At 34.5% G+C, this 26,766-nt stretch overlaps 1 pseudogene; it reads right to left on the bottom strand.

Moving 5' to 3' along the window:
• Positions 1 to 26,447, bottom strand: part of LOC141511904 (peroxiredoxin-6 pseudogene) — a 91,234-nt pseudogene extending 64,787 nt beyond the window's left edge.
• Between the last annotated feature and the right edge of the window lie 319 nt (positions 26,448 to 26,766).

Here is a 26,766-nt window from a genome sequence, read left to right as displayed (position 1 = left end):
TCAAACTATTCTGGAAGTCAGTGATTTTGCTGATGAGGTATTTTACATTTTCTTCTATTTTTTCTATTTTTTAATTTTATTTAAATGGTTCTTTCTGTCTTATGAAGTCAATAGTTTTTAAAGACTCCATTCTTTTTTTTTAGAGAGGAGTTTTCTTCATTAACCTTCTGCAACTCCTTTTCTATTTGGTCAATTCTACTTTTCAGAGAGCTTTCCATTTGACCAATTGAGGTTTTGAGGGAATTATTTTCTTTTTACATTTGCCCAATTGAGGATCTGAGAGAATTATTCTCATTTTATATTTTTCCAATTGTATTTTTTAAGGATTTGTTTTCTTGTTGAAAGATATTAATTGTCTCTCCCAATTTGTCCAGTTGATTTTTAAACTTCTTCCTTATTTCTTCAACAATGTCTTTCTGTGCTCAAGAGCAGATCACATTCTCCTAACAGGTTCTAGGTCTCTTTGAGTTAGGGTTTTTTCCTTCCAAGAATTTTTCTATGGATCCACCTTTCCCCTGACACTTTTCATTTTGCTAAAACCTTGAGTTCGAGAAGGGCTGGTTTACAGGGGCTTGGGATCAATAGAGGCTTTACTCACTGGGTGCAGTTTCTCTGGTTGGACAGTAGGAGGGACTGGTGGCTTTGTCTGTAATGTCTGTGACCTTGATTGAGGCCTTCTTCCTTAGCTTGAAGGGAGTGCTTGAAGCTATTGAATCCTTTTGCCTTCAATCAATGGTGGGCTTTACCCTGGGGTGAGGTCATTTCTCTCCCTATTGTCAGCTGGGCTGGTTCTGCTCACACAGCGGTGCATGAGGCAGAAGTAGTATACTATTGTCTGTCCAGTAACAGGCCTCAGCAGCTATGCAGGCATGGACTCAAATTTCCTCAGACTGGAGGAGCCCAGGGATAGTGTCTGAAGTGCTCTCCTGCATTGGAATTCTCGCCCCATCCCTGTGGGCCAGCTCCAGTGGGTGAGTGCCAACACCAGTGCCTCTGCTCCCTAGTTGATTCAAGCCCCCGCTGTCTTGTCCCACTGCTGATCCAGCAGGACCGTCCCTTGGGCTCTCAGACTCCTGGGCTCCAATTCAGCTGTTAATCTGGCTGATCTGGGGCTGACCCACCCTCTGTGCCCAGATTCACCTGCCTGGATTCGCCCAGGGCTGCTGCAGGAAACAAATCCTGAACTAGATGTTCTTTCTCCTGGCTTTTCTTTATATGTTTTTGGGGTCGAATTTCTGTTAAGAGGTTTGTTTCATATGATTTATGGGAAAAGATCAGGAGACTTTAGAACTGTTCCTGTATTCTCTCTGCCATCTTGGCTGGAAGTCTATGATTTCTATTGGATATAATACTATTATTGGTATTGAAGAGTCAAGCAATATGATCAATTTTATTGCTCTTTGATCATAGTTATAGATTGTTATCCAGAATAGCTGGATCAGTTCACTACTCCACCAGCAATGCATCATTGTCCCAATTTTCTCATTTCACTATTTTATTGATATATTAGCTAATCTGAAAAATGTTAGGGTGATGGTTCATAGTTTTCATTTCATTCCTCCAATCATTAATAATTTTCAATATTTTTCTTATGATTATATATATACATACATATATATATGTGTATATATATATATATATATATACATATATATATATATATATATATATTTAATTTCTAAATTGTAAACTACCTGTTCATATCCTTTGACCATTCATCAATTGGGGAATGAATTATAATCTTATAAATTTGATTTAGTTCACTATGTATTTTAGAAATGAGTCCTCTATCATAAAGACTAGCTGTGATCACCAGCTTTGTATTTCTTCTAATCTTGGTTGCAATGATTTTACTATTGCAAAAACATTACAATGTACTAAATACAAAATCATTGATTTTGCAATCCTTAATGTTCTTTATTTTTTGTGGCCTACCAATTTCTCCTTTTTCCATAGGTCTAACAGAGTGTTTGTTGATGTTTTAGTGATCTATGGTATCATCCTTTATATTTAAATCTTGTATGCATTATGACATTATTTTGGAATAGGATGAGATGTGAATTTATGCCTACTTTTTGCCATATTTTTTCCAGTTTTCCCAGTAGTTTGTGTTGAATAGTGAGTTCTTATTCTAGAAGCTAATGTCTTTGGGTTTGTCAAATACTAGTACTGTTTCTTTTGTACTTACTCTAATCCACTGGTCCTTTTCTACATCTTTTGACCAGTTCCAAGCAGTTTTAAAGGCTGCTACTTTCAATATAGTTTTAGATCTGGCACAGTTAGCTAGCTTCTTTGCATTATTTTTTCATCAATTCCCTTTTTATTCTTGGACTTTTCTTGCTCTGGATGAGTTTTCTTACTTTCCTACATCTGTAAAATAGTTTTCTGGTATTTTAATTAGTATGACTAAATAAATAGTTAAATTTGGATGGAAGTGTCATTTCATTATAATATCTTTGCCTAAGCATGAGTAAATGGCATTTTTCTAATTGTTAAGATCTGACTTCATTTGTTTGTGAAATATTTTGTAGTTGTGTTAATAAAGATTCTGGGTTTGTCTTGAGATGTAGATTTCCAAGTGTTATATGTTTTCTACAATACATTAAATTTCTTCTCTCTCTATTTTTTGCCCTTAGGATTTAAAAGTTTATATATATAGAAATATTTATGATTTATGTCGATTTATTTCATTTCCTGATACTTTGCTGAAGTTATTATTTCAATCATTTTATTTGATTTTCAAGTGTTCTCTAAATATGCTATCATATTGTTTGCAAAAATGAAAGGTACTATTTCTTTTTTTTTTCCTTTCTTTTTTTTAAGGCAATGAAGTTAAATGACTTGTCCAAGAATCTGAGGTCAAATGTGAACTCAGGTCCTCCTGTCTCCAGGGCTAGTGCTCTATTCACTGCATCACCTAGTGGCCCCTAAAAATAACGTTTTTAATATTAAATTGAGTAGGCATCCTTGTTCCACCTCTAATCTTTTTTCTAGGTTTTTATAAGGCAATGGGAGTTAAGTGACTTGCCCAAGGCCACACAGCTAGGTGGCTTTTAAATTTCTGAGACCACATTTGAACTCGGGTTCTCCTGACTCCAGGGCCAGTGCTCTATCCACTGTGCCATGTAGCTCCCCCCGCCACTAATCTTATTGGAAATGCTTCTAGTTTATGCCCTTACATTATATTATCTTTATTCAGGGTTTTAAATGGAGATTGATTATTATTTTTAAGGAAAATTTCATATATCCCTAAAATCTCTGATTTTTTTTGTAGGAATGGGTGTTATATTGTTCGCAAAGGCTTTTTCAGCATTTAATGAAATAATCATATGATTTCTGTTTTGTAATTGATAAGCACCTTATGTTTATTGTTTTTCTAATATTGAATCATCTTTGCCCACCTGGCATTAATCTTCTCTGAGTATGGTAAATTATCCTAGTAATAACCTGCTGTGCATAATTCTTTGGCAAAATTTTATGTAAAATATTTCCCTTGCTAATCATTAGTGAGATAATTTTATAATTTGCTTTTTGCTGTTTTGGTTCATCCTGCTTTAGGCATCAGCATCATATTGTTGTCATAAAATGGATTTGACAGCACTCTTTTTATTTTTAAAAAGTTTATATGGAATTGAAATTAGTTGTTGCTTAAATGTTTGGTAGAATTCACTTCTAAATTCATCTATTTCTGGATATTTTTCTTAGGGTTTCTTTAATTTCTTTTGCCGCATTAGTTACTTAAATATTTTATTTCCTCTTCTATTATCTGGTTAGCTTTTATTTTAGTAAATCTTCATCCATTAAACTCAAATTGTCAAATTTCTTGGCATAAAGTTGGGCAAAATATTTCCAAATTATCACTTTAATTTCATCCTCATTGGTGCTGTGTTCACCATTTTCACTTTTGATACAGATGATTTAATTTTCTTCTTTCTTTTAAAAAATCATAATAATTAATGACATTTATTCTATTGATTTATTTCATAAAACAACTGTTTTATTTATTAGGTCTATGAGTTTCTTGCTTTTAATTTTATCAGTTTCTATTTTGATTTTCAGAATTTGTAATTTTCATTTTAATTGGGAATATTTAATTTGAACTTTTTCTAGTTAATTTTATTAGTATGTCATATTCCTTGATCTCCTCTTTCTATATTTTGTTTGCATATGCATTTAGAGATATAAAATTTTTGCCAAAATTTTCTTGACTGCATCCCATGAAGATTGGTAGGATGTCACACTGTTTTCAATGCCTCAGATGAAATTGTTGATTTCTAGAATTTGTTGTTTGATCCACTTATTCTTTAAAATGACATTATCTAGCTTCCAATTGATTTTAGCTGATCTTTTATGATCATTTATTGCATGGAATTTTTATTGCATCATGGATTGAAAAGCATACATTTAATATTTCTGACTTTCTGCATTATGTTCTAGTACATGACCAATTTCCAGCCCCATAGTTTTCTCAAAAGGATTATCCTTTCTGTTTCCTAATATTCCAGTCACCTTCTTAACTTCCTTCTTGCTTATATAGTGATTATATTAGACTATATATATATATATATATATATATATATATATATAAGTAAAATTGTTGCATGTCCAATTTCTTGATCTTCTCTTTATTTTATTTATTATTAACATATATACATGAATATAATATATTATATACATAATACATTATGTATATGTATATTAACAAATATATATGCAATTTTCAGAAAGGGAGTTTGAGGTCTCCCATTGTTACAGTTTTGCTTTCTATGTCTCTCTGTAATAAGTTTAGCTTCTCCTCTAAGGATTTAGGCTCTATATTATTTGGGGCATATAGAAATATAGAAATCTGCTTCTCAAGAGTAATAAATAACATCCAATTATAGTCAATTTATATCACACCATCTTTTCAAGTCCCCTCCATGGACACATAATCCTTATGAGCCAAAGAATGAATAAAAGAAAAGTTTTTTAATGAAATATTTTCCCCTTTCCCCCAAACACTCTCCAAATGTAGTTAAAGCATCAATCAGAGAAATATCGCTTCATTATCTATTTAACTCCAGTCCCTCTAGGTTCACTTTCTTCCTCAGTTCCCAGAGTACTCTAAACATAGCACTTCCTCTTTTCCTATATTACTCTAACTAGAGTACTAGAAGTCTTGTTAATTAAGGGTGGAGTAAGACAAGGTCATTGCAAGATCTCTTTATGTCCAACACTTCTAAGTACACTCTTTTCCACTGACGCTATTGTACTACAACCTCCTTAACTAAAATTTCTAGTAAAGTAAGATCACTTCACAATTTAAATATGTACAGAGCATCTAAGTACTCTTCCTACTTCTGTCACCATGGAACATACACCACTCATAATTAATAACACTTCAAAATTCATTTATGCACTTATTTCCTAAATTACAATCCCACTCCTATAGTCAACATCATCTCATGAACCATTTATACCCATATCATTTAAAACAATACTGCAACTATACTCAACTCTTTTTTTTTTAGATTTTTGCAAGGCAAAAGGGGTTAAGTGGCTTACCCAAGGCCACATAGCTAGGTAATTATTAAGTGTCTGAGGCCAGATTTGAATCCAGGTACTCCTGACTCCAGGGCCATGCTCTATCCAGTGCACCACCTAGCCACCCCTATATTCAACTCTTATTAGCTAAGATATTAACTAATGTCTCAATACTTTTATGGACATCCTATAGTCATACATTTTTGCTAATATATTTCTTTTGAATATTGTAAGAGAAATACAATTCTCAAGAGTTGCCAGTATTACCTTCCACTGGAGGGATTTATACAGTTTATTGTTCTTTACCAGTATTTTCCCCCTTTATACAGTCTTTTTATGCATCATTTGTGTCTGTATTTGAAGATAACATTTTCTCTTTATGTTTTGGATTTTTTACTGGAAAATTTTGGAAATCCTCTATTTCATTGAAATTAATTTTTCCACTCTCAAAAAATATTCTGAATTTTGAAGGATAATTAATTCTTGTTTGTAATCCAAGTACCTTTTCTTCTAGAGTATTATATTATCAGTCCTCAAATCCTTTAATGTTAAAGCTGGTAAGTCCTGTATAATTCTAACTGTTCTTCCTTGGGATTTAAATTGCTTCTTTTTGGCTACTTGCAGTATTTTCTCCCTTAGTTGAGCACTCTGCAATATGACTACAATATTCTTTGAAACTTTTATTATGGGATCCCTTTTTGGAGCGCTTCTTTGTATTCTTTTAAGGGTTGTATTTTCTTCTTGCTCTAGGATATTAGGAGATTCTTCCATGATGATTTCCTGAAAGATCTTTTCCATGTTCTTGTTTAGAATGAGAATTGAGGATAGATCAATAATTTCTAAATTATCTCTCCTTGATCTATGTGGCAGGTCGTTTGCTTTTCCTAAAATGTACTTTACATTTTGTTCTTTTTATAGATGTTTGATTTTGTTTTAGGGAATCTCGCTCATAGAATCATCAATCATTATTTGTCCACATCTAATTTTGGGGGTTTTATTCTCCTCAGTTAGCTTTTGTTTTTCCTTTTCCAATTGTTTAATTTTTTTTAAATGTGTTGTTTTCTTCTTCCAGTGATTAGTTTTACTTTTTTTTGATGAGTTGTATTTCTTTTCAAGTTTAGTCATTTTTACTTTTAAAGGAGTTGATTTCTTCAGTCAGATTTTCGTTATTCTCCTGCATGTCTTTCTTTTCTTTTTTTTTTCTATTTTTCTTCTCTTCTTTGATTTTTATACATTTTTGACAACTTTCATGAGGTTTTGGATTTGAGCTAAATTCATAAACTCCTTTGAGATTTCAATTATATGCAATTTGACACTGCTTTATCTTTCTACGATGGCATTTTTTTTTTTACCACTCCAATATGAATAGTCACTCTCTATGATTAACAAACTTTGTTTTTGGCTTTATTTTATAGTAGAACTCTGCTTCTAGGGTGGAAGGAGAAGGGTCCCAAACATTTTTTGTACTGGTGCTGGGGTTTGGTCCTTGGTGTATTGCTTACCAAGGATTTGCCCATGCAATCCAATTGTTTCCAATGCAATTTTTTTATTTTCCTTTGTGTCCAAGATTTGCCAATGTAGTGGTTTCTCCCTGACCCCATCCTGCCTGATGCCCCAGTGCTCCCAAGGTTCAGACTTTGTCTGGGGTTGAAACTCTGCCTGCAAACCTGCTCTCAAGCTGGATTGCTGAGCCAGACCTGCTCTTCGCTGTTGCTGAATCTTCTACTGGCTTTTCCACTCTCTCATCAATGTGATGCTATATTTAGCCTTTGTTCCCAAAGAAACAGAATTTTACCAAAGATCCTCCATGATATTTCGAGTTGGGAACTTGCTTCACTTTATTTTGGTGGGATCTATAGTATTTTATAAAATATTTTATTTGTTTTCCAAATACATACAATAGCAGTTTCTACCTATCAATTTTTGTAAGCTTTTAAATTTTACAATTTAACCCACCCTCCCTCCTCTCCCCTCCCCTTAGAAAGCAATATGATAACGTTTACTTGTTTCCCTGCTATTCATTGATCAAAATTGAATGTGTTGAGAGAAAAATCCTCGAAGAAAAAATAAAATGTTGGAGACAGAAAAATCATGTAGTATATAAGACAATTTTGTTTTTAAAATTGAAAGTAGTTTGTTTTAACTCCACAGTTCTTTCTCTGGATAGAGATGGTATTCTCCATCACAAATACTCTAAAATTGTCTCTCATTATTGCACTGATGGAATGAGCAAGTCCATTAAGTTTGATCATGTTGCCTTTAGGGTCCACAATGTTCTTCTGCTTCTGCCCATTTCACTCAGCATCAGTTCATGCAAATACTTCCAGGCTTCCCTGAATTCTCATTCCTCCTGGTTTATAATAGAAAAACAGTGTTCTATAACATACACATACAATACTTTGTTCAGCCAATCCTCAATTCACTGGATTTCCAATTCTTTGCTATCACAAACAAGGCTGCTATGAATATTTTTGTACAAGTGATGTTTTTACCCTTTTGCAGGATTTCATCAGGGTATCGAGAGAATAGTGATATTGCTGGATCGAAGGGTATGCAAATTTTATTGCCCTATGTTTATAATTCCAAATTGCTCTCCAGAAAGATTGGATGAGGTCATAACTCCACCAATAATGTCTTACTGTACCAGATTTCCCACATCCATTGCAACATTGAACATTGCTCTTTTTGGTCATATTATTCAATCTTATAGGTGTGAGATGGTATCTCCAAAATGCTTTAATTTACATTTCTCTAATCAGTAATGATTTAGAGCATTGTTTTATATGACTATGGATAACTTTGATTTTCTCATCTGTAAATCAACTTTGGATATCATTTGACCATTTGTCAATTGGGGAATGGCTTTTTATTTTTAATAAATTTGACTCAGTTCTCTATATATTTTAGAAATGAGTTATTTGTCAGAAATGCTAATTGTAAAAATTGTTTCCAAATGTATTTCATTTCTTTTGATCTTGGTTGCAATGGTTTTGTTTGTACAAAAGCTTTTTAAATTTAAAGTTATCAAAATTATCTAGTTTGTTTTTAATGATGGTCTCCATCTCTTCCTTGGTCATAAATGACTTGCATTTCCACAGATCTGACAGGAAAACTAATCCTTGATTTCCTGGTTTGTTTAAAATATTGACTTTTGTGTCATAATCCTGCACCCATTTTGATCTTATCTTGTTATAGGGTGTGAAGTAGTAGCCTAATTCAAGTTTCTACCATACTAACATACAATTTTCCTCAAAGGTTTTATTAAACAGAGAGTTTTTATCCCAGAAGCTGTACTGTTTGAGTTTATCAAACAGCAGATTACTATAATCCTTTCCTGCTGTTTCTTTTGCAACAACTCTATTCCACTAATTAACCACTCTATTTCTTAGCCAGTACCATACAGTTTTGATGACTGATACTTTATAATAAAATTTTAGATCTGGTAAGATTGAGCTACATTCATTGTACTTCTTTTTTATTAAATCCCTTGTTTATTCATTACTTTTTTCTCCACTTGAATTTAGTTCTAATTTTATTCTAGCTCATTAAAATAATTTTTTTTGAAGTTTGATTGGTAAGGATCTAAATAAGTAGTTTAGTTTCAATAAAATTGCCATTTTAATTATATTAGCTCAGCCTGTCTATGAGCAGTTGATATTTGTCCAGTTATTTAAATATGATTTTATTTGGGTGAAAAGTGTTTTATAGTTGTTTTCATTGGGTTTCTAAGTTTGCCTTGGCAGGTAGACTCCCAAGAATTTTATATTGTCAGAAGTTACTTTAAATGAGATTTCTCTTTCTAGCTATTCCTGATGTATCTTGCTCACAATATAAAGAGATGCTGAGGATTTATGTGAGTTTATTTTATATCCTGTGTATTTGATAAGGTTGCTAATTGTTTCTAGTAGTTATTTAGATGACTTTTCAGGATTCTATAGGTATACCATCATGTCAACTTCAAAGAGTGAAAGTTTTGTTTCTCCATTCTCAATTCTAATTCCTTCAATTTCTTTTTCTACTCATTGCTGAAGCTAACATTTCTAATACTATATTGAAAAGTAGTGGTGATAGTGGTCATTTTTGTTTCACCCTTGATCTTATTGGGAATGTTTCTAGCTTATCCCCATTGCATATAATACTTGTTGATGGTTTCAGATAGATACTGCTTTTCATTCTGAGGAACATCTATTTATTCTTATGCTCTCTTGTATTTTTAGTAGGAATAGGTGCTGTAATTTGTTGAATGCTTTTTCAATATCTATTGAGATAAGCATATGATTTCTGTTAGGTTTGTTATTGACATAGTCAATCATCCTAAGACTTTTCCCAATATTGAACTAGCCCTGCATTCCTGGGATAAATCTTTATTGGTCATAGTGTATTATCCTAGGGATAACTTGTTGTAAATGCTTTGCTAAGATTTTATTTAAGATTTTTTTCATCCATATTCAATAGAGAAATTGATCTATTATTTTCTTTCTGTGTTTTGACTCTTCCTAGTTTGAGGATCAATACAATATTAGTGTCATAAAAGGAGTTAGGCAGAATTCCTTCTCCACCTATTTTTCCAAAGAGTTTATAAGAAAATCTAACCAATTTTTCCTTGAATGTTTGATAGAATTCACTTTTGAATCCATATGGCCCTGGAGGTATTTTCTTAGGGAGTTCAATATCTTGTTGATTTCTTTTTCTGAGATAAGGTTATTTAGATATTTAATTTACTCTTCATTTAACCTGGGCAACTTATGTTTTTTGTAAATAATCATCCATTTCTCTTAGATTATCAAATTTATTGTGCAAAAAAATTCTGAATTGTTACTTTAATTTCTTTCCCATTGATGGTGATTTCACCTTTTTTCATTTACGATAGTAGCTATTTGGGTTCTTTCTTTTGTTAAATCAAATTAACCAAAGGACTATGAATTTTATTGGTTTTTTCATCAAACCAAATTTAGGTTTTATTTATTAATTCAATGATTTTCTTGCTTTCAATTTGATTAATTTCTCCTTTAATTTTTAGAATTTCTAATTTAGTTTTAAATTGGGGATTTTTAATTTTTACTTGCTCAATTTCTTTTAATTGCATGCTTAGTTCATCAATTTCCTCTTTCTCTATGTTATTCATGTAAATATTAAAAGATATAATACATCCCCTGTATCCCATAAGTTTTGTTATGCTGTCTCATTGTCATTATCTAAAATGAAATCATTAATTCTTTATATAATTTGTTGTTTGATCCACTCATTCTTCAAAATGAGGTTATTTAGTTTCCAATTAGTTTTATGTATGTCTCTCCATGGCCATTATTGCACTGATTTTATTGCATTATGATCTGAGAAGGAACATTTACTAGCTCTGCATGTTCTGCATTTGACTATATGTTTTTTTTTTCCCTAGTACATGGTCAATTGAGGTGTATGTGCCATGTAATGCAGAAAAAATATATTCCTTTCTATGCCCATTCAAGTTTTTCAAAGTTCTATCAAATATTCTATTTACCTCCTTAACTTCCTTCTTGTTTACTTTATGATTAGATTCATCTAAATATGATGGAGGGAGGTTGACATCTCCCTCCATTAGATTTTTACTGTCTATGTCTTCATGTAACTCATTTAGCTTCTCTTCTAAGAATTTGGATCTATATCGCTTGGTGCATACAAAGTATTGAAATTGCTTCATTGTCTACAGTACATTCTAAGAGGAGATCATTTTCTTCCTTATCCCTTTTAATTAGATCTATTTTTTTTGCAACTACTTTGTCTGAGTGAAGGACTGCTAAATATGACTTTTTTTACTTGTTGAAGCACAATATATTCTGCTCCAACCTTTTACCTTTACTCTATATGCATCTCTCTGCTTCAAATGAGTTTTTTCTTAGCAGCATATTATAGGATTCTTGTTTTTAATCAACTCTGCTATTCAATTACACTTTTTATTCTTTTTCTTTTATTTTCATCCATCTGTACATACATATTTCCAAGTTATGAAATTTCCACCACCCTTCCTCCCACCCCCAGAAGGGAACAGTCAGATTAGCAGTTGACATACATATTTTCTTAAACATCTTTTCAAATTAGTAATTTGGGGCATGAAGAATTAGGATGAAGGGAAAGAGATACAGAAGAGATGGTTTTATGTAAAGCATTCATCAGATTCGTGAGTCGTGTTTTTTCTGTTTTGTTTCTTTTCCTATGGTTGGTAATAATATAGTGCATAAACTGTCTAATGCAATTGTCCAAGGTCTCTGGAATGTCAAGAGAAATAGTATCCATCAAGGTTGTTCATCTTGTAAAGTTGTTGATGTGTGCTTTGTACTCTTGAATCTATTCCCTTTGCTCAGCATTAGATCACGTAAGTCATTCCATGCTTCTCTCTAGTCCAACCATTTATGATTGCTTATAGAACAATAATATTCCATAGTATTCCCCTAACTTAACTTGTGTAGACATTCCCCAATGGATGGACATCCCCTCAATTTCCAATTCTTTGACCCTACAAAAAGAGCCGCTATTAATATTTTAGTACATGTAGGACTTTACCCATTTTTTACTATTTCTTATTGATACTGTCCTAGATATTTACTTACATTTTATGGGAGAGTTCATTCCACCTGCACTCAAAGTTTAATTACTAACTCCATTTTGCCCTCCATGATATTTTCCTGTTTGCACTTTTCCCCTTTTTTCAATTTATCCATATTCCCCTAGTATTTTGCTTCTGAATACCACCCCCTTAAGTGTGTTTGCCCCCTTATATCCAGTCCACCTCCCCTTTCTTTCCCCTTTCCCTTTGTTCCCTCTTTCTTCCCTTCCTTCTGTTAGGTCCTCTTTTCCTGCTCCCTACCCTTTTCCCATTTTAATACCTGAGAGGTAAGATAGGTTTCTTAACTGAGTGTGAATGTTAATTCTTCTTTGAGCATATTTGATGGGAGTAAAATTCAGGCATTTCTCACATCCTCCTTTGTTCCCCACTATTGCAATTTGTCCTTTGTACCTCTTCATGTAATGTTATTTACCCCATTCTATCTCCTCCATCCTTCTGTCTCTTTACTATCCCACCTTTTAAGGAGAAATTGTTTTGTAAATCTTTTTATCAGAGTCAACAAACAAGTCATGAATATCCATTACTTCTTGCTAAGGAGATTATCTCTAATAGAGTTACAATTCTCAAGAATTAGGAGAATTTTTCTCCCAGATGGGACTGTTGCCAGTTTTATCTTATTGGATAGCAGTTTTTTTCTTTTTCTTTTTTTTGCCTTTTCATGTGTTTCCTGAGTCTCCTGTTTGAGATCCAGATTTTCTATTTAGCTCTTGTCTTTTCATCAGGAAAATTGGGAAGTCCTCTATTTTGTTAAATGTCTGTTTTTTGCCCTGGAAAAGAAGGCTCAGTTTTGCTGGGTAGTGGATTGGCTGTATCCCAAACTCACTTGCTCTTTGGAATATCTCATTCCAGGCCCTTTGATCCCTTAATGTTGATGCAGCCAATTCCTGTGTAATCCTTACTGTTGCTCCTTGGTATCTAAATTGTTTCTTTCTGGCTGCTTGCAGAATTTTCTCTGTTAACTGATAATTCTGGAATTTGGCTACGATATTCCTTGGTGTTTTCATTTTAGGGTCTCTTTCTGGATGGGATCAATGTAATCTTTCCATAACTATTTTATCTCTGCATTCATGATATCAGGGCAGTTTTCCATCACTAAATCCTGTATTCTTAAGTCCAAGCTTTTTTTTCTCTCTTCAATGTTTTCAGGAAGACCTATAATGTTCAGGTTGTCTCTCCTCATTCTATTCTCAAGGTCAGTGGTTTCCTGATGAGGTATTTTAGATTTTCTTCTATTTTTTTCAATATTTTTTTTGGTTTTGTTTATCAGATTCCTGCTGTCTCATGAAGTCATTAGCTTCCACACACTTCATCCTTTTTTTAGGTTTTTTCAAGGCAAATGGGGTTAAGTGGCTTGACAAAGGCCACACAGCTATGTAATTATTAAGTGTCTGAGACCAGATTTGAACCCAAGTACTCCTGGCTCCAAGGCCTGTGCTTTATCCGCTACACCACCTAGCCACTCGCATTCTTTTTATAAGAGAAAAATATTCTTCATTTACCTTTTTCAGCTCCTTTTCCAATTGGTCAATTCTATTTTTGAAAGAATTTTACATTTGCTCAACTGAGGTTTTGAGAGAATGTTTTTCTTTTTGCATTTGTCCAATTGTATTTTCTAGGGGTTTGTTTTCTTGTTTCAGGGTGTTAATTGTCTCTCCAAAGTTTTCCAATTGATTTTTAAACTCCTTCCTGATTTCTCTAAGGAATCTATCTGTGCTAGAGACCAGATCATATTTCCCTCAGAGGTTCTAGATCTCTCTGAGTTAGGGTATTTGCCTTCTAAGAATTTCTCTATAGATCCTCCTTTCTCTGACCTTTCTTCATTTTCCTAATACCTTATGATGATGACAGCCTGGTTACTCACTGGGTTTAGTAACTCCAAGTAAACTGGCCAGCAGATTGTGCTGTCTCTGGAAAGTCTGTGACCTTAATTTGAGGCCCTCTCCCTTGGCCTGTTGGGAGTGAATAAAGCTGCTGAGTATTTTTATCTTTGTCCAATGGTGGGTTTTGCCCTAGGGCAAGGTAATTGCTTTCCCTATTCCCAGCTGAAGGAGGTCTAATGCTCTTAGCCTGGGGTAGAGGTGGGCTGTAATGGTGTTTGTTCTGGGAAGAGGCTCTCCTGCACTGAAATTCACCTTCCAGCTCTTCAGGCATGCTTCATATTGTCACTGCCATAACCAATGCCTCTGCATGCTAGTTGCCCCTGTGGTTCATCAGGCTTACCCTGCTTTTAGGCTTCCAGGCTCTAGTCTGCCTCACCAATCAGACTATTCAAGCTCTTTGATTCTTCTTCTTCTTTTTTTTGCAAGGCAAATGGGGTTAAATGGCTTGCCCAAGGCCACACAGCTAGGTAATTATTAAGTGTGTGAGACTGAATTTGAACCCAGGTACTCCTGACTCCAGGGCCGGTGCTTTATCCACTGTGCCACCTAGCTGCACTACCTCCCTGATTCTTGACCACCCCACCAATCAGGCTAGTGCAGCTTTCAGTCTCTGACCCTGTCCTGTGCTCCCAGCAGAGTCTGCCCTCTGCACTGGCTCACCCATGATCCCAGAGGACTTGAGATAGATCTTCTTCTCCAAGTTTCTCTTTCTGGGTTTTGTAGATCAGCTTTCTGTTAAGAGGTTTGTTTCATATTATATATCAGAGAAGATCAGGAGACTAGCACTGTTTCTGTCTTCTCTCCTCCATCTTGCCCAGAAGTCTCCAATTACATTTCTAATGGATTTGTTTCCTTCTATCATTTTTATTTTTGTTGTTGCATGATATGAATTTTCTCTAACATTTTGGTGAGTTCCCCTCTCACCCAGGGGATACATTCAGCTCAGGAGAGGAAAAAGAAACATGTGTACACTCTGGTCAGGATGCTAGGAGGACAACTAGCAGAATCATTTATTGAAAGTATCAAACAGTTCTTTATAGCAAAAAACCCCCCAAAATTAGCATACAGGTTAAAAATAATGATGTAACTGTAACTTAGGCAAGATGTAACCAGGCAGGATGTAACTCAGGTCAAGAAGTTCAGGAACAGGGCTATTGAAAAGCCGCTTAACAGATTGGATAGTTTTTTGTTTTTCTTTTTTTGCCTTTTCATGTGTTTCCTGAGTCTCCTGTTTGAAATCCAGATTTTCCACAGAACTCTGATTAGATAAGACAAATGCTCATGATGCATTTGTCTTATCTAATCAGAGTTCTGTGGAAAATCTTCATCTGGAGGGTCATCAAAGCTTAAATTTTTTAGTCAAAACTGACTTTCTAACCTAAACTCCCTTGAGTGATCATCAACAACATGTATTTTCCCAATTTTTCCATTTGATTTTTAAGATCCTTAAGATCCTTTTCTAAGAAATCTTTTTTAGTTTGAAGACCCATCTGAAATTTCACATATATTATCTCTTCTGCACTCTTTCTATGATTTAGAAACCTTATCTCCAAGGAAACTTTCATCAGACCCTGCTTTTCTCTGACCTTTCTTATTAATTTTGAATATTGTTATCTATCTTAACAATCTTGTGGTGCAGAAAGGATTTGCTGGCAGACCTTTGCTTTTGAGAACCCTAGAATCCTGTTTACTGATCTGGGGCTTTAGGTGTTGAGAACTGCAAGGGTTTGTTTAATAAATCAAACCATAAGGAATGCTAGAGGTCTCTCTGTATTGTCTGTATTGGAGATGTCAATCTAATCCGTACAACTGGGCTGTATCTGGACTGTCTGTATGGGCAATCTATTCACTAGACTAGGTTGTCAGAACTGGAAACCGAAATTGCTTTCTGAAGAGTCAGTTGCCCACACCCTAGAGAAACGTATAAACAACTGGAGCTGTTTCTGTGCTGGTTTAGCTGGTTTAGCCAGTAGTTGTGTTGGAAATGTCTGAGGCTCATAGAGCAAAAGGTCCAGCTTAGCCATGCTAGCTGAGTGGTATTGGAAGCTGTGCTGGAACTCTCCCAGTCCATCCACCATGCCATGCATACTGCAAAGTTTCTGCTCCCCCAGGCAAGGTTTTCAGATAAGTACCCCACCTCACAGTCTGCTGATATGGTGGGTCTTTATTCTCTGCCCTCAACACATTCACATTTCTCCATGACAGATTTTGCTGGAAGATGTTCTGCTCTATTCTTTTGTGGCTTCTGTGTAGCTCCAAAATCTGTTAAGCAGCTTGATTAATGCTGTTTCTGAAGAAAAGCCAGGAGAATTTACAACGGTGCCTGGCTTCTCTCCACCATCTTGGCTAGAACTTCCAGTTCTACTTTTTTAAGCCATTCTTCTCATTTGCTTTGTTTATCTCTTTTACCATTTGATATAGACTGCTTTTTAAGGTATTATTTTCTTCAGTTTTAGTTTGTGTGTGTGTGTGTGTGTGTGTGTGTGTGTGTGTCCTTTACCAAGCTGCTGACACTTTTTTCATGATTTTCTTGCAGTATTCTCTCCCCCCCCCATGTTTTCCTCCACCTCTCATACTTAATTTTCAAAATCCCTTTTGAGTTCTTTAGTGGCCTGAAAGCAATTCATATTGCTTCATGGAGGATTGAGATGGAGGAGCTTTGACTTTGTTACCTTCTTTAGCTTGTGTGATTTTATCACCTTTGTTACCATAGAAACCTTCTATGGTCAGATTTTTCCTTCTATTGTTTGCTCATTTTCCCAGCCTATTACTTGATTTTTATTTTTTTTGTAAGGTTAACTATCACAAATTTCAAGAGTTCTGTGTAATTATTTACATATATAATTCTATGTACATGTGAGTTTTCACTTGTCCCAAGGATGTATGGAGAGATATTGACTATTTTACCTGATTGTGCTCTGGTCTGTATGCGGGCTTTTTTTGTCTTAGTACTGTTATGAAGGTCCTTTCTTCATTGTCCCTTTAAGCTCCAGTTTGCTAGTTTTCCTTCTTAGTCAAGTACTGAATCCTTGATCCTAGTATGGGTAAAGAAATAGAGTCCTGAATCAGTCCAAGCAAAGGGAACCCCTGTAATAGCCTGACTCCTTTACCATCTGTAGGCTGAGATCTCCAGACACAGCAGCTGATTCTGATGATTCAGTGACTTCAAAGGTCTGTTCCTGGTTTACTGGGGCTGGGTCTGTGCTGGTATAACCCATGCTATACTGTTCTCCTCTCTCTCCCAGGTGCAACAGACATTTCCTGCTTCTCATCATGGTTCTTTCTGTGTGTGCGGGAGAGGTCTGGAAACTGCACCTGCTTCTACAGATTCAGTTTACTCAGGTCCTGCTCCCTGTCCTCTGGGGTCTAGTCTTCCTTGGTCTGTGGTAAGTTATTCTCCTCTGTCACTCAGATGAAATATTTTTTTCCTGCTGACCTTCTACTTTGTTTTGGGATGTAAAATTGTTTCATATCCTGTTTTATGTTTTCTGCTGCTCTTGAATTTGTTTTGATTCATTATTTCAAAGTGCTTTAAAGGTTTTTGGGGAGAGCTCAGAAAAGTCCTTGCCTTTACAGTTGCATTTTTCACTTTACTCTGGAAATCAGTTCTTAAGAATGTCAAAGAAATGAAAAGTTTTTATTTAATAATATTTATTTTATTCTTAGAAGTACAGAACATGGACTAGTAACTACAAAGAAGTGTTATATATGGGAAAGAATACACAATTTTGAGTCAAAAATACATATTTGATTCCCATTAGGAAACTCATACTTGTTGGCTATCTGGGTAAGTCATTTAATGTCTCTGGCCTGAATTTCATCATTTAAAAAGAGGGGTAATAAGATTTTGGATTATATTCTCCTCCAAATTATTATAGTTAATAAAATATTTGTAAAACACACTTATTTTTATTAGTTTTTGCACTTTTTGCTGATTTCAAATCATTACGATTTTCCAAATTGCTTTGTCACTTTCTATTCAGATATAGAAAAATAAAGATCTACGTGTACCGTTATCTATAGCTTTTATATATAGATACAAACATATCGATAAATTTATAAATAGATAGATGTCTAACTATTCTTTATATATGTTTATGAATAGATTACAAAAATACAGATAAGCACCGATAATAAATTGATCAATAGATGAACACACAACAAAATGTTCTGTGGACAATTAACAAAGTGAATAAAACAACATTGGAATGATTAGATAGCCTTTTGTATACTCAAATCATTATTGTTATATTTCTTTAATTGGTGATGTACCAATAGGGATGACACATATCTAATCCTTTTAACTTCATTTCCTTTCTTATGGAATGTTTTCATACTTTAAAAATTGCACCTTATGCCTAACAAATCTCGAATATATAGCATGATAATATTTATAGTAAGAGTAAGTATTCTTTTTACATATCAATGCTAAATTTTTAAGAATATCGTTAAACATTCCTTGTCTGATGATAATCCATGTCCAACTATAAAATTTATTTATTAAATTATCAAAAATCATTTTAGGACGTATTCTTTTTCTTCAGAGAGCTTCATAAGCACTTATTAGGTTTTGTATTCTTCGTGCATGAAATAAACTTACATCCAATTTGGTTCTTTTAAATATAGTAAGAACTAAACTTTTTCAATTTGAAGCTGTTGTTCAATTTCAAAAAGTATATTTAATAATCTGTATTGGTCAGTAATTATGACTCTGAAGATAATTTTTCTATAATGTCTGATGAGAATGCTAAAATGCCATTTTAAATTAATTCTTTTTAATTAATGCTGTTGCTCAGTTATATCAAATCATTTCTGACTCTTTGGGATTCCATTTAGAACTCTCTTGGCAAAGATATACTAGAATGGTTTGTGATTTTCTTCTCCACCTCATTTTATAGATGAGGAACAAAAGCAAATAGGGTTAAGTAACTTGTCCATATCACACAACTAGTAATTTCTGAGGCCAGCTTGGAACTTACAAAGATAAATCTTGAATTCAGGCACAGTGCTTTATCTACTCTAGCTGCTCCTTATTTTAGTAATAATAATTATTATTATTATAAAGAAATTTAAATGTATATCTTCATATTTAAAGTTTGTAATGTGATTTTTTTATGTTTTCTCATTTAATTCTCATTTCAATTCTGTGAAGTAGGTGTTATTATAGTTCTATTTTTGAAAATAAGAAAAATGAGAGAGAGGATTACTGGATAATTTGCTCAGATTTCTAAGGCTAATACATGTATGAAGCAGAATTTAAAAGTCAGGACTTCTTGACTCTATGTTCAGAACTCTTTCCACTCTGGTCCCTAACTATTTGCATTAAAATCTTGATGAATTAACCAGTTGTTTAACAGTCATTTTATTACCTCTTGTCATCTTATGTAGTCATTGACTTCTTTCTGGTTTGTTCTAATTGTCAGGGAATCTGTCCTCTAGCAAGATTTATCATTTTCTTTTCTTAAGTGTTTTCCTTTTAGGTCTTTTCTTGATAGAATTTCTTCCTTTTTTAAAAAAAAAATCTTTTTCTTTCATTTTTTCTTGGCATTCATAAAGAGATTTTTTTTGATACTTTTTTTTTATTTTACCAATTGTTACTGTGCTTTCCCTCCTAGATTGGTTTATTTATGTTTCTAAATTTAGAAATAGTCTTGCATCCTATGAATTTCTTGGGACAATCTCTTGTTAGCATAAAGGGCTGCCATCTTTGCTCATGATGACTTTCAAGCTTGCCCATGTACATACTATAAAGAGATCTTTTGAATTTTCTATATTTTTGAATGTGAAAAAACTAAACAATTATTGCAGTTTCTTTATCATTTATTTGGATTGGTGTGAATGTCATTTCTTGTTTTGTTTTTATTGGAATAAGTATGGGAAAACTGATTTTTCTGCCTCCGTTCAGATCGTTATTTTAGGAAGAAATCACCTAGACTTTATATTTCATGGTTACAAATCAAAGTTTATTTAAAGTTTTATCTTTGAATTTCAGTTATCTAATATACAAAAACGAATACTTTTACTGAAACTAATTGCTTGTTTAAAAACATTGTAGAAAAATGGAATTGTCATTGTGTTTTAAATAAGGAGATCCAGGCTACTCTACCAACTAGCTGGTCTACTGGTATACAATTATGGCAAACCTTTCTGAACCTGACTTTCCTTATTTGTAAAATATGAACAGTACTTTTCCTATCCATCTCAGATAATTGGAATATGCTTTTTTTAACATGAAATTCATATTCATGTAGGGTTGGATCCAAGATGGCAGTAGGAGAATAGCCTCTCCTAAGTGCTCTTTCCAAAATATTTCCAAAATCTAGAAGTATGACTCTAATTAAATTTCAATCCCACACAAAGATCCAGTAAGGCAATTCTCCAGCCCAAGGTAATCTGAAAAATAGTGACAAGCTCTGTTCCATGGGGTTAGAGGGGCAGCTGTGCAGCAGAGCAAAGGAGATTCAATCTTCTGGAAAAAGCTCCACAGTGTTTGGGAGCCCCAGAATTGGGCAGCAAAAGCAGTTTCTTGACCTCCCACCCTAAGGAACACCAAGCACAACTTGGAAGATAAGCAGGGAGATCTCTGCCAGAGCAAGCATAAAGTCTAAGCCAGCATGGCCCTCCTCAGAGAGACTGTTGCCCTCAGCACAGCCCAGATTCCAAGAAACAAAAGCAGACCTGTAGAGCCACCCAGCAGGAACCCCCAGGCAGCTGTGAACTGAATGCTCAGCCCACAGAAGGTAAAAAAGTGGAGGGAGACTGTCGAGGACTGTCCTCTGGCCCTGCAAGAGGACTCTTGGACTGTGACCACATTCAGATCATGGTCACAGTCTGGAGCCCAAGAGGGGTGAATTTCTGGCCATTCAACAGACCAGGAAAGCAGTCACAGCCTCACACATAGAGGTCCTTTTGTGTGTGTGTGTGCGTGAGGTGTCCCAATAATACTCAAAAGCTCAAAAGGACCCACAAATCAGCCATAGGGTGGGGGAAATGAGTAAACAGGAAAAAAATGGAACCCAGTCACAGACAATTACTTTGGTCCCATAGAGGTCCAGAATACACATTCTGAAGATGAAAAAGTACACTCTTCTTAATCCAACGACTCCAAGAAATATAAAAGTTGGGCTTAGGCTATGACAATGCTCAAAAAAGATTATGAAAATCAAGTACAGTAGGTAGAAGAAAGATAGGGAAAAGAAATTGGAGAGATGCAGGAAAAACATGAAAACAGCTTAGTCAAGAAGATCCAAAAAATGCTGAAGAAAATAGCATGTTAAAACCCAGCTTAGGTCAAATGGATAAAATAGTTCAAAAAATTATTGAGGAGAAGAATGCTTTAACAAGCAGAATGGTCCAGATAGAAAAGGAGATAAGAAAGCTCTGTGAGGAAAACAAATCCTTCAGATCTAGAATGGAGCTAAAGGAAGCTGGTGACATTGTGAGAAATGAAAACACAGTAATTCAATACCAAAAGAATGAAAAACTAGAAGAAAATGTCAAATATCTCATTCAACAAACAACTGATCTGGAAAAACAGATCCAGAACAGATAATTTAAAAATTCTTGGGCTTCATGAAAGTCATGATCAGAAAAAAGAGACTTGTCCTCATTATTTAAAAATTTGTACAGGGAAATTTTCTTGATATCCTAGAAGCAGAGGGCAAAGTAGAAATTGAGACAATCCTCTAATCTCCTACTGAAAGATAAAAAAAAAAAAAAAAAACAGCCCCCAGGATTATTATAGCCATGTTCCAAGACTCACTAGTCAAAAAAGAAAATATTATAAATGACCAGAAGGAAGCAATTCAAATATCATGGAGCTAAAATCAGGATTACCCAGGATTTAGCAGCATCAATATTAAGGGCTCATAGAGCTTGGAATATAATATTCCAGAAGGCAAAGGAGCTTGGAATGCAACTGAGAATCAACTTCCCAGAAAAAACTGAACATCTTCTTCCAGGGGAAAATATGGACTTTCAATGAAACAGGGGAATTTCAAATGTTCCTGTTGAAATGTGCAGAGCTGAACAGAAAGTTTGATCTTCAAGTACAGGAGTCAGGTGAAGGATAGAGAGAGTGGATGAGAACGTAAAATTATGTGGGACTTAATGATGATGAACTACATATATTCCTGCATGGAAAGATAATACTCATTTAAACCTTTTCATTTAATAGAGCAGGTAGGAGGAGCTTTTATAGATAAGGCACAGGAGAGATCCAAATTTGAAAGTATAATATATTGTAAAAATGGAATCAATGGGTGAAAGGGAAATGTACTGGGAGTAAGATAAAGGAGATATAGAATAGGCTAAGATATCTCATGAAAAGATATTTCATACAGCTTTTGCAATGGTGTAGAAGGGGGAAGGCAAGGGGGAATGAGGGAACCTTCATTCTCATTGTAATGGCTCAGAGAGGAAACAGCATACATACTCAATAGGATATAGACATCTAGAAGAAAATGGAGAATAGGGGAACAGGGAGAGAGTAGGGAGGATATTGGTGATAGAGGACAGGGTGCATCAGGATAGAGGGTAGTCAGATATAACATATATACTATGGCTTCTTGGTATCTAAATTGTTTATTTCAGGTTGCTTGCAGGATTTTTTCTTTTATCAGATTATTCTGGAATTTGACGACAGTATTCCTTGATGTTTTCATTTTAGAATCACTTTTTGCAGGGGATAGATGCATTCTTTCAATAGCTATCGTGCCCTCTTGTTCCATGATATCAGGACAGTTTTCCATCATTAAATACTATAATATTAAGTCCAGGATTTTTTTTCCTCAGTGTTTTCAGGAAGTCCAATGATTCTTAAGTTTTCTCTCCTGGTTCTTTTTTCAAGAGCAGTGGTTTTGCTGATGATGTATTTTACATTTTCTTTTCATTCTAGTTTTTGATTTTTTTGGTTTTGTTTAACAGATTCTTGTTTTATCACGAAGTCATTAATTCCCACAGATGGCCATTTTTTTTTTTACTTTACCTTTTCCAACTCCTTTTCCCAATTGGTCAACTTTATTTTTGAAGGAGTTTTCCATTTGCCCAGTTGTATTTTCTAAGATTTTTTTTTTTTTGCAGCATGTTCATTTTCTCTTGTATTTATTTTTTCAATTGATTCTTAAACTCCCTCCTGATCTCTTCTAAGAAGTCTTTCTGGGCTAGAGACCAATTTATATTCTCCTCTGAAGTCCTAGTTCTCTCTGGGTTGGATCTTTTTCTTTGAGGTAGCTTGTAATGCACCCCCACACCCCTTCTACTGGATTTCTTCACTTTCAGTCCTTGTGCTGGGGCGGGGGGCTGGTTCACAGACCATTGGAAATGAAATCCTTAGAGTATTTGCTCACTAGCTCTAGTAACTCCAACTGGACTGACCCGAAGGGGGTGGTAGAGGCTTTCTCTGGAGTGTGTGATCTAGATTTGCAGCCCACTCCCTAGACTGGGGGGAGGGAAGAAAAACAGGGACTGAATTATCCTTGAATTATATGTACTGTTTCCTCAGGCAATATAGTTAATCTTATTATTTACTAAGTACTGAGAGAGATCTGTTGCCCACACCTGAGCAAGGGTGGGAGAGGGCCCATTCTTACTGTTTGTTCCAGGAGAAGTCACTTTCTCCTATGGGGATGGGGGAAGGGGGACTTCACTGAAAACCTAGGGACTCTGCTGAAAATATGGGACTTGCAACCCTGTTCTTCCATGACCAGCTGAGGTGACCTGATAGATATCTAGCCATCATGCCAGAGCTCTCTTGCCAGCTGCTCACACAACCAATGGAGCTGCTCTCAGGTTAGTCCACAGGCCTTGCCCCTCCATCCCTGTGCTGACTCTCTGCTCTCTGCCCCCAGCAAACACACACTTCCTTGAGACAGATATTGTTGATAGATATTTTCCTAGGTTCTTTTTCTGGGTATTGTAGATCTAAATTCTGTTAAGAGGCTTGATTCATATTAGTTCTGAGGGAAAGTCATGAGACCTTAGCACAGTGCCTGCCTTCTCACTGCCATCTTGGCAAGATGTCTTGGCATCTGTAGTGTTAAGGTCTGTGTAGATGCTTCATTTAAACTTGCATTGCAAAAACCTCCAGGAGCTTGCTGGCTTTTTGTCTACATCTTGACTTTCCCAGACACCTACAGATTCTTCCCCTTCTATTTCTTGCTTTTTGGGCTTTGCTAGAAATATATACATACATACATATATATATATATATATATATATATATATATATATATATATATATGTGTGTGTGTGTGTGTGTGTGTGTGTGTGTGTGTGTGTGTATACATATATATTCATATATGCTGATAATTTATGTGCATTTATTTTTTATCTTTCTACTTTGATAATTGTTTCTAGTAGATTTTGGATGATTTTCTAGAATTTTCTAATCATATCATCCTATCATCTACAAAGAATGAGTTATTTCCTTCTCTTTGCCTTTTCTAATTCCTTTTTTTCTTTTTTCTTCTCCTATTGCCAAAACTAATATTTCTAGAACAATTTTGATTAAGAGTGATGATACTGGAAATGCTTCATTCACCTTTACCTTTATTGAGAATGTTTCCCTACATATGCCTGCTGATGCTATAATCTATTTATAAATAGTTTTTTTTTGCATTTGTTCATTAGGGGAATTGACCTATAATTTCTTTCTGTTATGGCTCAGCCTAATTTAGGTTTCAGCTCCATATTGGTGCCTTAAAAAATTGTAATTTATATACAATTTAAATTTATTTTTCAACAAAAGTTTTATGAATTCATTTGTGAATAAATCTAATTCTGGAGATTTTTCTTAAGGAACTCATTGATTGCTTTTTAATTTATTGTTTACTAAAATGGGTGAAGTGAGATAATTTTATACAAAATTAATGTCTCTACATGTAATTTAAAATATTAATAATCTGAAAATTAAAAAAAGAAATTAACAGGGACAAAAAAGTGAAGGATGAACTGGACTAAAATGCGACTTGAGCAGGTCAACAGAAGAAAATTTTAATAGGATGGATATAGAGTGATGACTTTTTTCACCAAGGTATTTTCTCTCTGATTAATGAAAATTGCAAAATGAGAGAGGTATTTTGAAAGTAGGAACAAGAAGGGTTTGTAACAAATTCATTGTTACAGTATCCTAGAGAAAAAGTAGAGGAAATGCATGAGATAAGGAGGAATGGGGGGGAGGGAAGGGGAGAGTAGGTGATAGAAGAGAGGGAAGATCATGGGAGAAGGTACTCAGATGGAACACACTTCTGAACAGTAACAGGATGAAATGAGAATGAGAATGGAATATATGAGAGTGGGGAGGAATAGAGTGGAGAGAAATACATCTAGTGATAGCAATTGTCAGAAAAATATTGAAGCAAATTCTCTGGTGACTATGATGGGGATGTCAACTCATCCCAGAAACAGAGCTATTGGAATCTGAATACAGACTGAAGTACACTTTCCCGCCCCCCCTCTCAATTTTCTTGAGGTTTCTCATCTTTTTCTGGGGGGGGGGGATTTTAGGTTTGCTCAAAATAAGATTATTGTAATAAAATAAAGTAAATAAACAAAAAATTGCTCACTAAAAAACAATTCTATACTCATGTGAGTGAATAAGTTATTCCCTCTTTGAATCCTATCAAATGACAGTGAGTTTCAAGCAACTCTAATCCTTTACCTTCTTTCCCTCTACTGTAATAGGTGGTTTTGTTTCTCTTAATGTGGTATAATTTTCTCTACTCTCCTTCCCCTTCCTCCTTTCCTAAAACAATTCCTTTTTTTCAATGTCTTAATATTTTTATATCATTGCTTCAAACTTAACTTATGGCCATACTTTCTAAGTATTCTCCTTTTAGTGGAAATAACACTTCTCAACAGTAATAAATTTCATGCTGTCATGTAATGACATAACCTGCTTTAACTTATTGAAAGTCATTTTTTTCTTTTTAATTGTTTACTTTTTTATGTATCTTCTTGAGTTCCACCTTGTAAGATCGAATTTTCTTTTTTAGGTTAGGTCTTTTTATTTTGAAAATTTGAAAATCATCTAATTTGTCAGATGTCCATCTTTCTCCCTAAAAAGTCAATTTTCCTGGGTAGCTGATTCTTGATGGGAATCCAAGATCCTTTGCCCTCGAGAATATCAAATTACAGACTCTTCAATTATATAAAATTGATTCTTCAGATTTATGCATAACCCTGATTCTGGTTCCTTGAAATTTGAATTGTTTCTTTCTGATTACCTGTGGTATTTTTTTCCTTGACCAGATTATTCTAGAATTTGGCTGCAAATCCCTTGGCGTTTTCATTTTGGAATCCCTTGCAGGAGGTGATTTTTGAATGCTTTCAATAAATATCTTACCTTCTGATTCTGCCACATCTGTGCAGTATTTTTTGAGGATGTCTTGAAAGATGTGGTCAGTGCTCTTTTTTTTGTTCATGGCTTTCCGACAGTCCATTAATTCCCAAATTACCTCTCCTGGATCTATTTCCAAGGTCAGTTGCTTTTCCAATGCAATATTTTTTATTTTCCTCTTTTTTAAAAGTTTTGCTTGATTAATTCTTATGGTTTCATACAATCATTCACTTCCACTTGTCCAATTCTAATTTTCAAGTAATTATTTACATTCAAAAGGTGGATGTCAGCACATAAAATGGAGGGAGGGAGAATCACAAAGTATCATAACAGATAGAAATATAGTCAAAAGACATATGAAAGATGACTACCCTGAAAACTTATTAACATGTTAGTTTTGAGAAAAAACTATTCTGATAAGT

This window comes from Macrotis lagotis, chromosome 2 (assembly GCF_037893015.1).
Source record: "Macrotis lagotis isolate mMagLag1 chromosome 2, bilby.v1.9.chrom.fasta, whole genome shotgun sequence".
Classification (NCBI taxonomy): domain Eukaryota; kingdom Metazoa; phylum Chordata; class Mammalia; order Peramelemorphia; family Peramelidae; genus Macrotis; species Macrotis lagotis.
The sequence above is the reverse complement of the archived record's forward strand: the minus strand, read 5'-3'. Positions and strand labels throughout refer to the sequence as shown.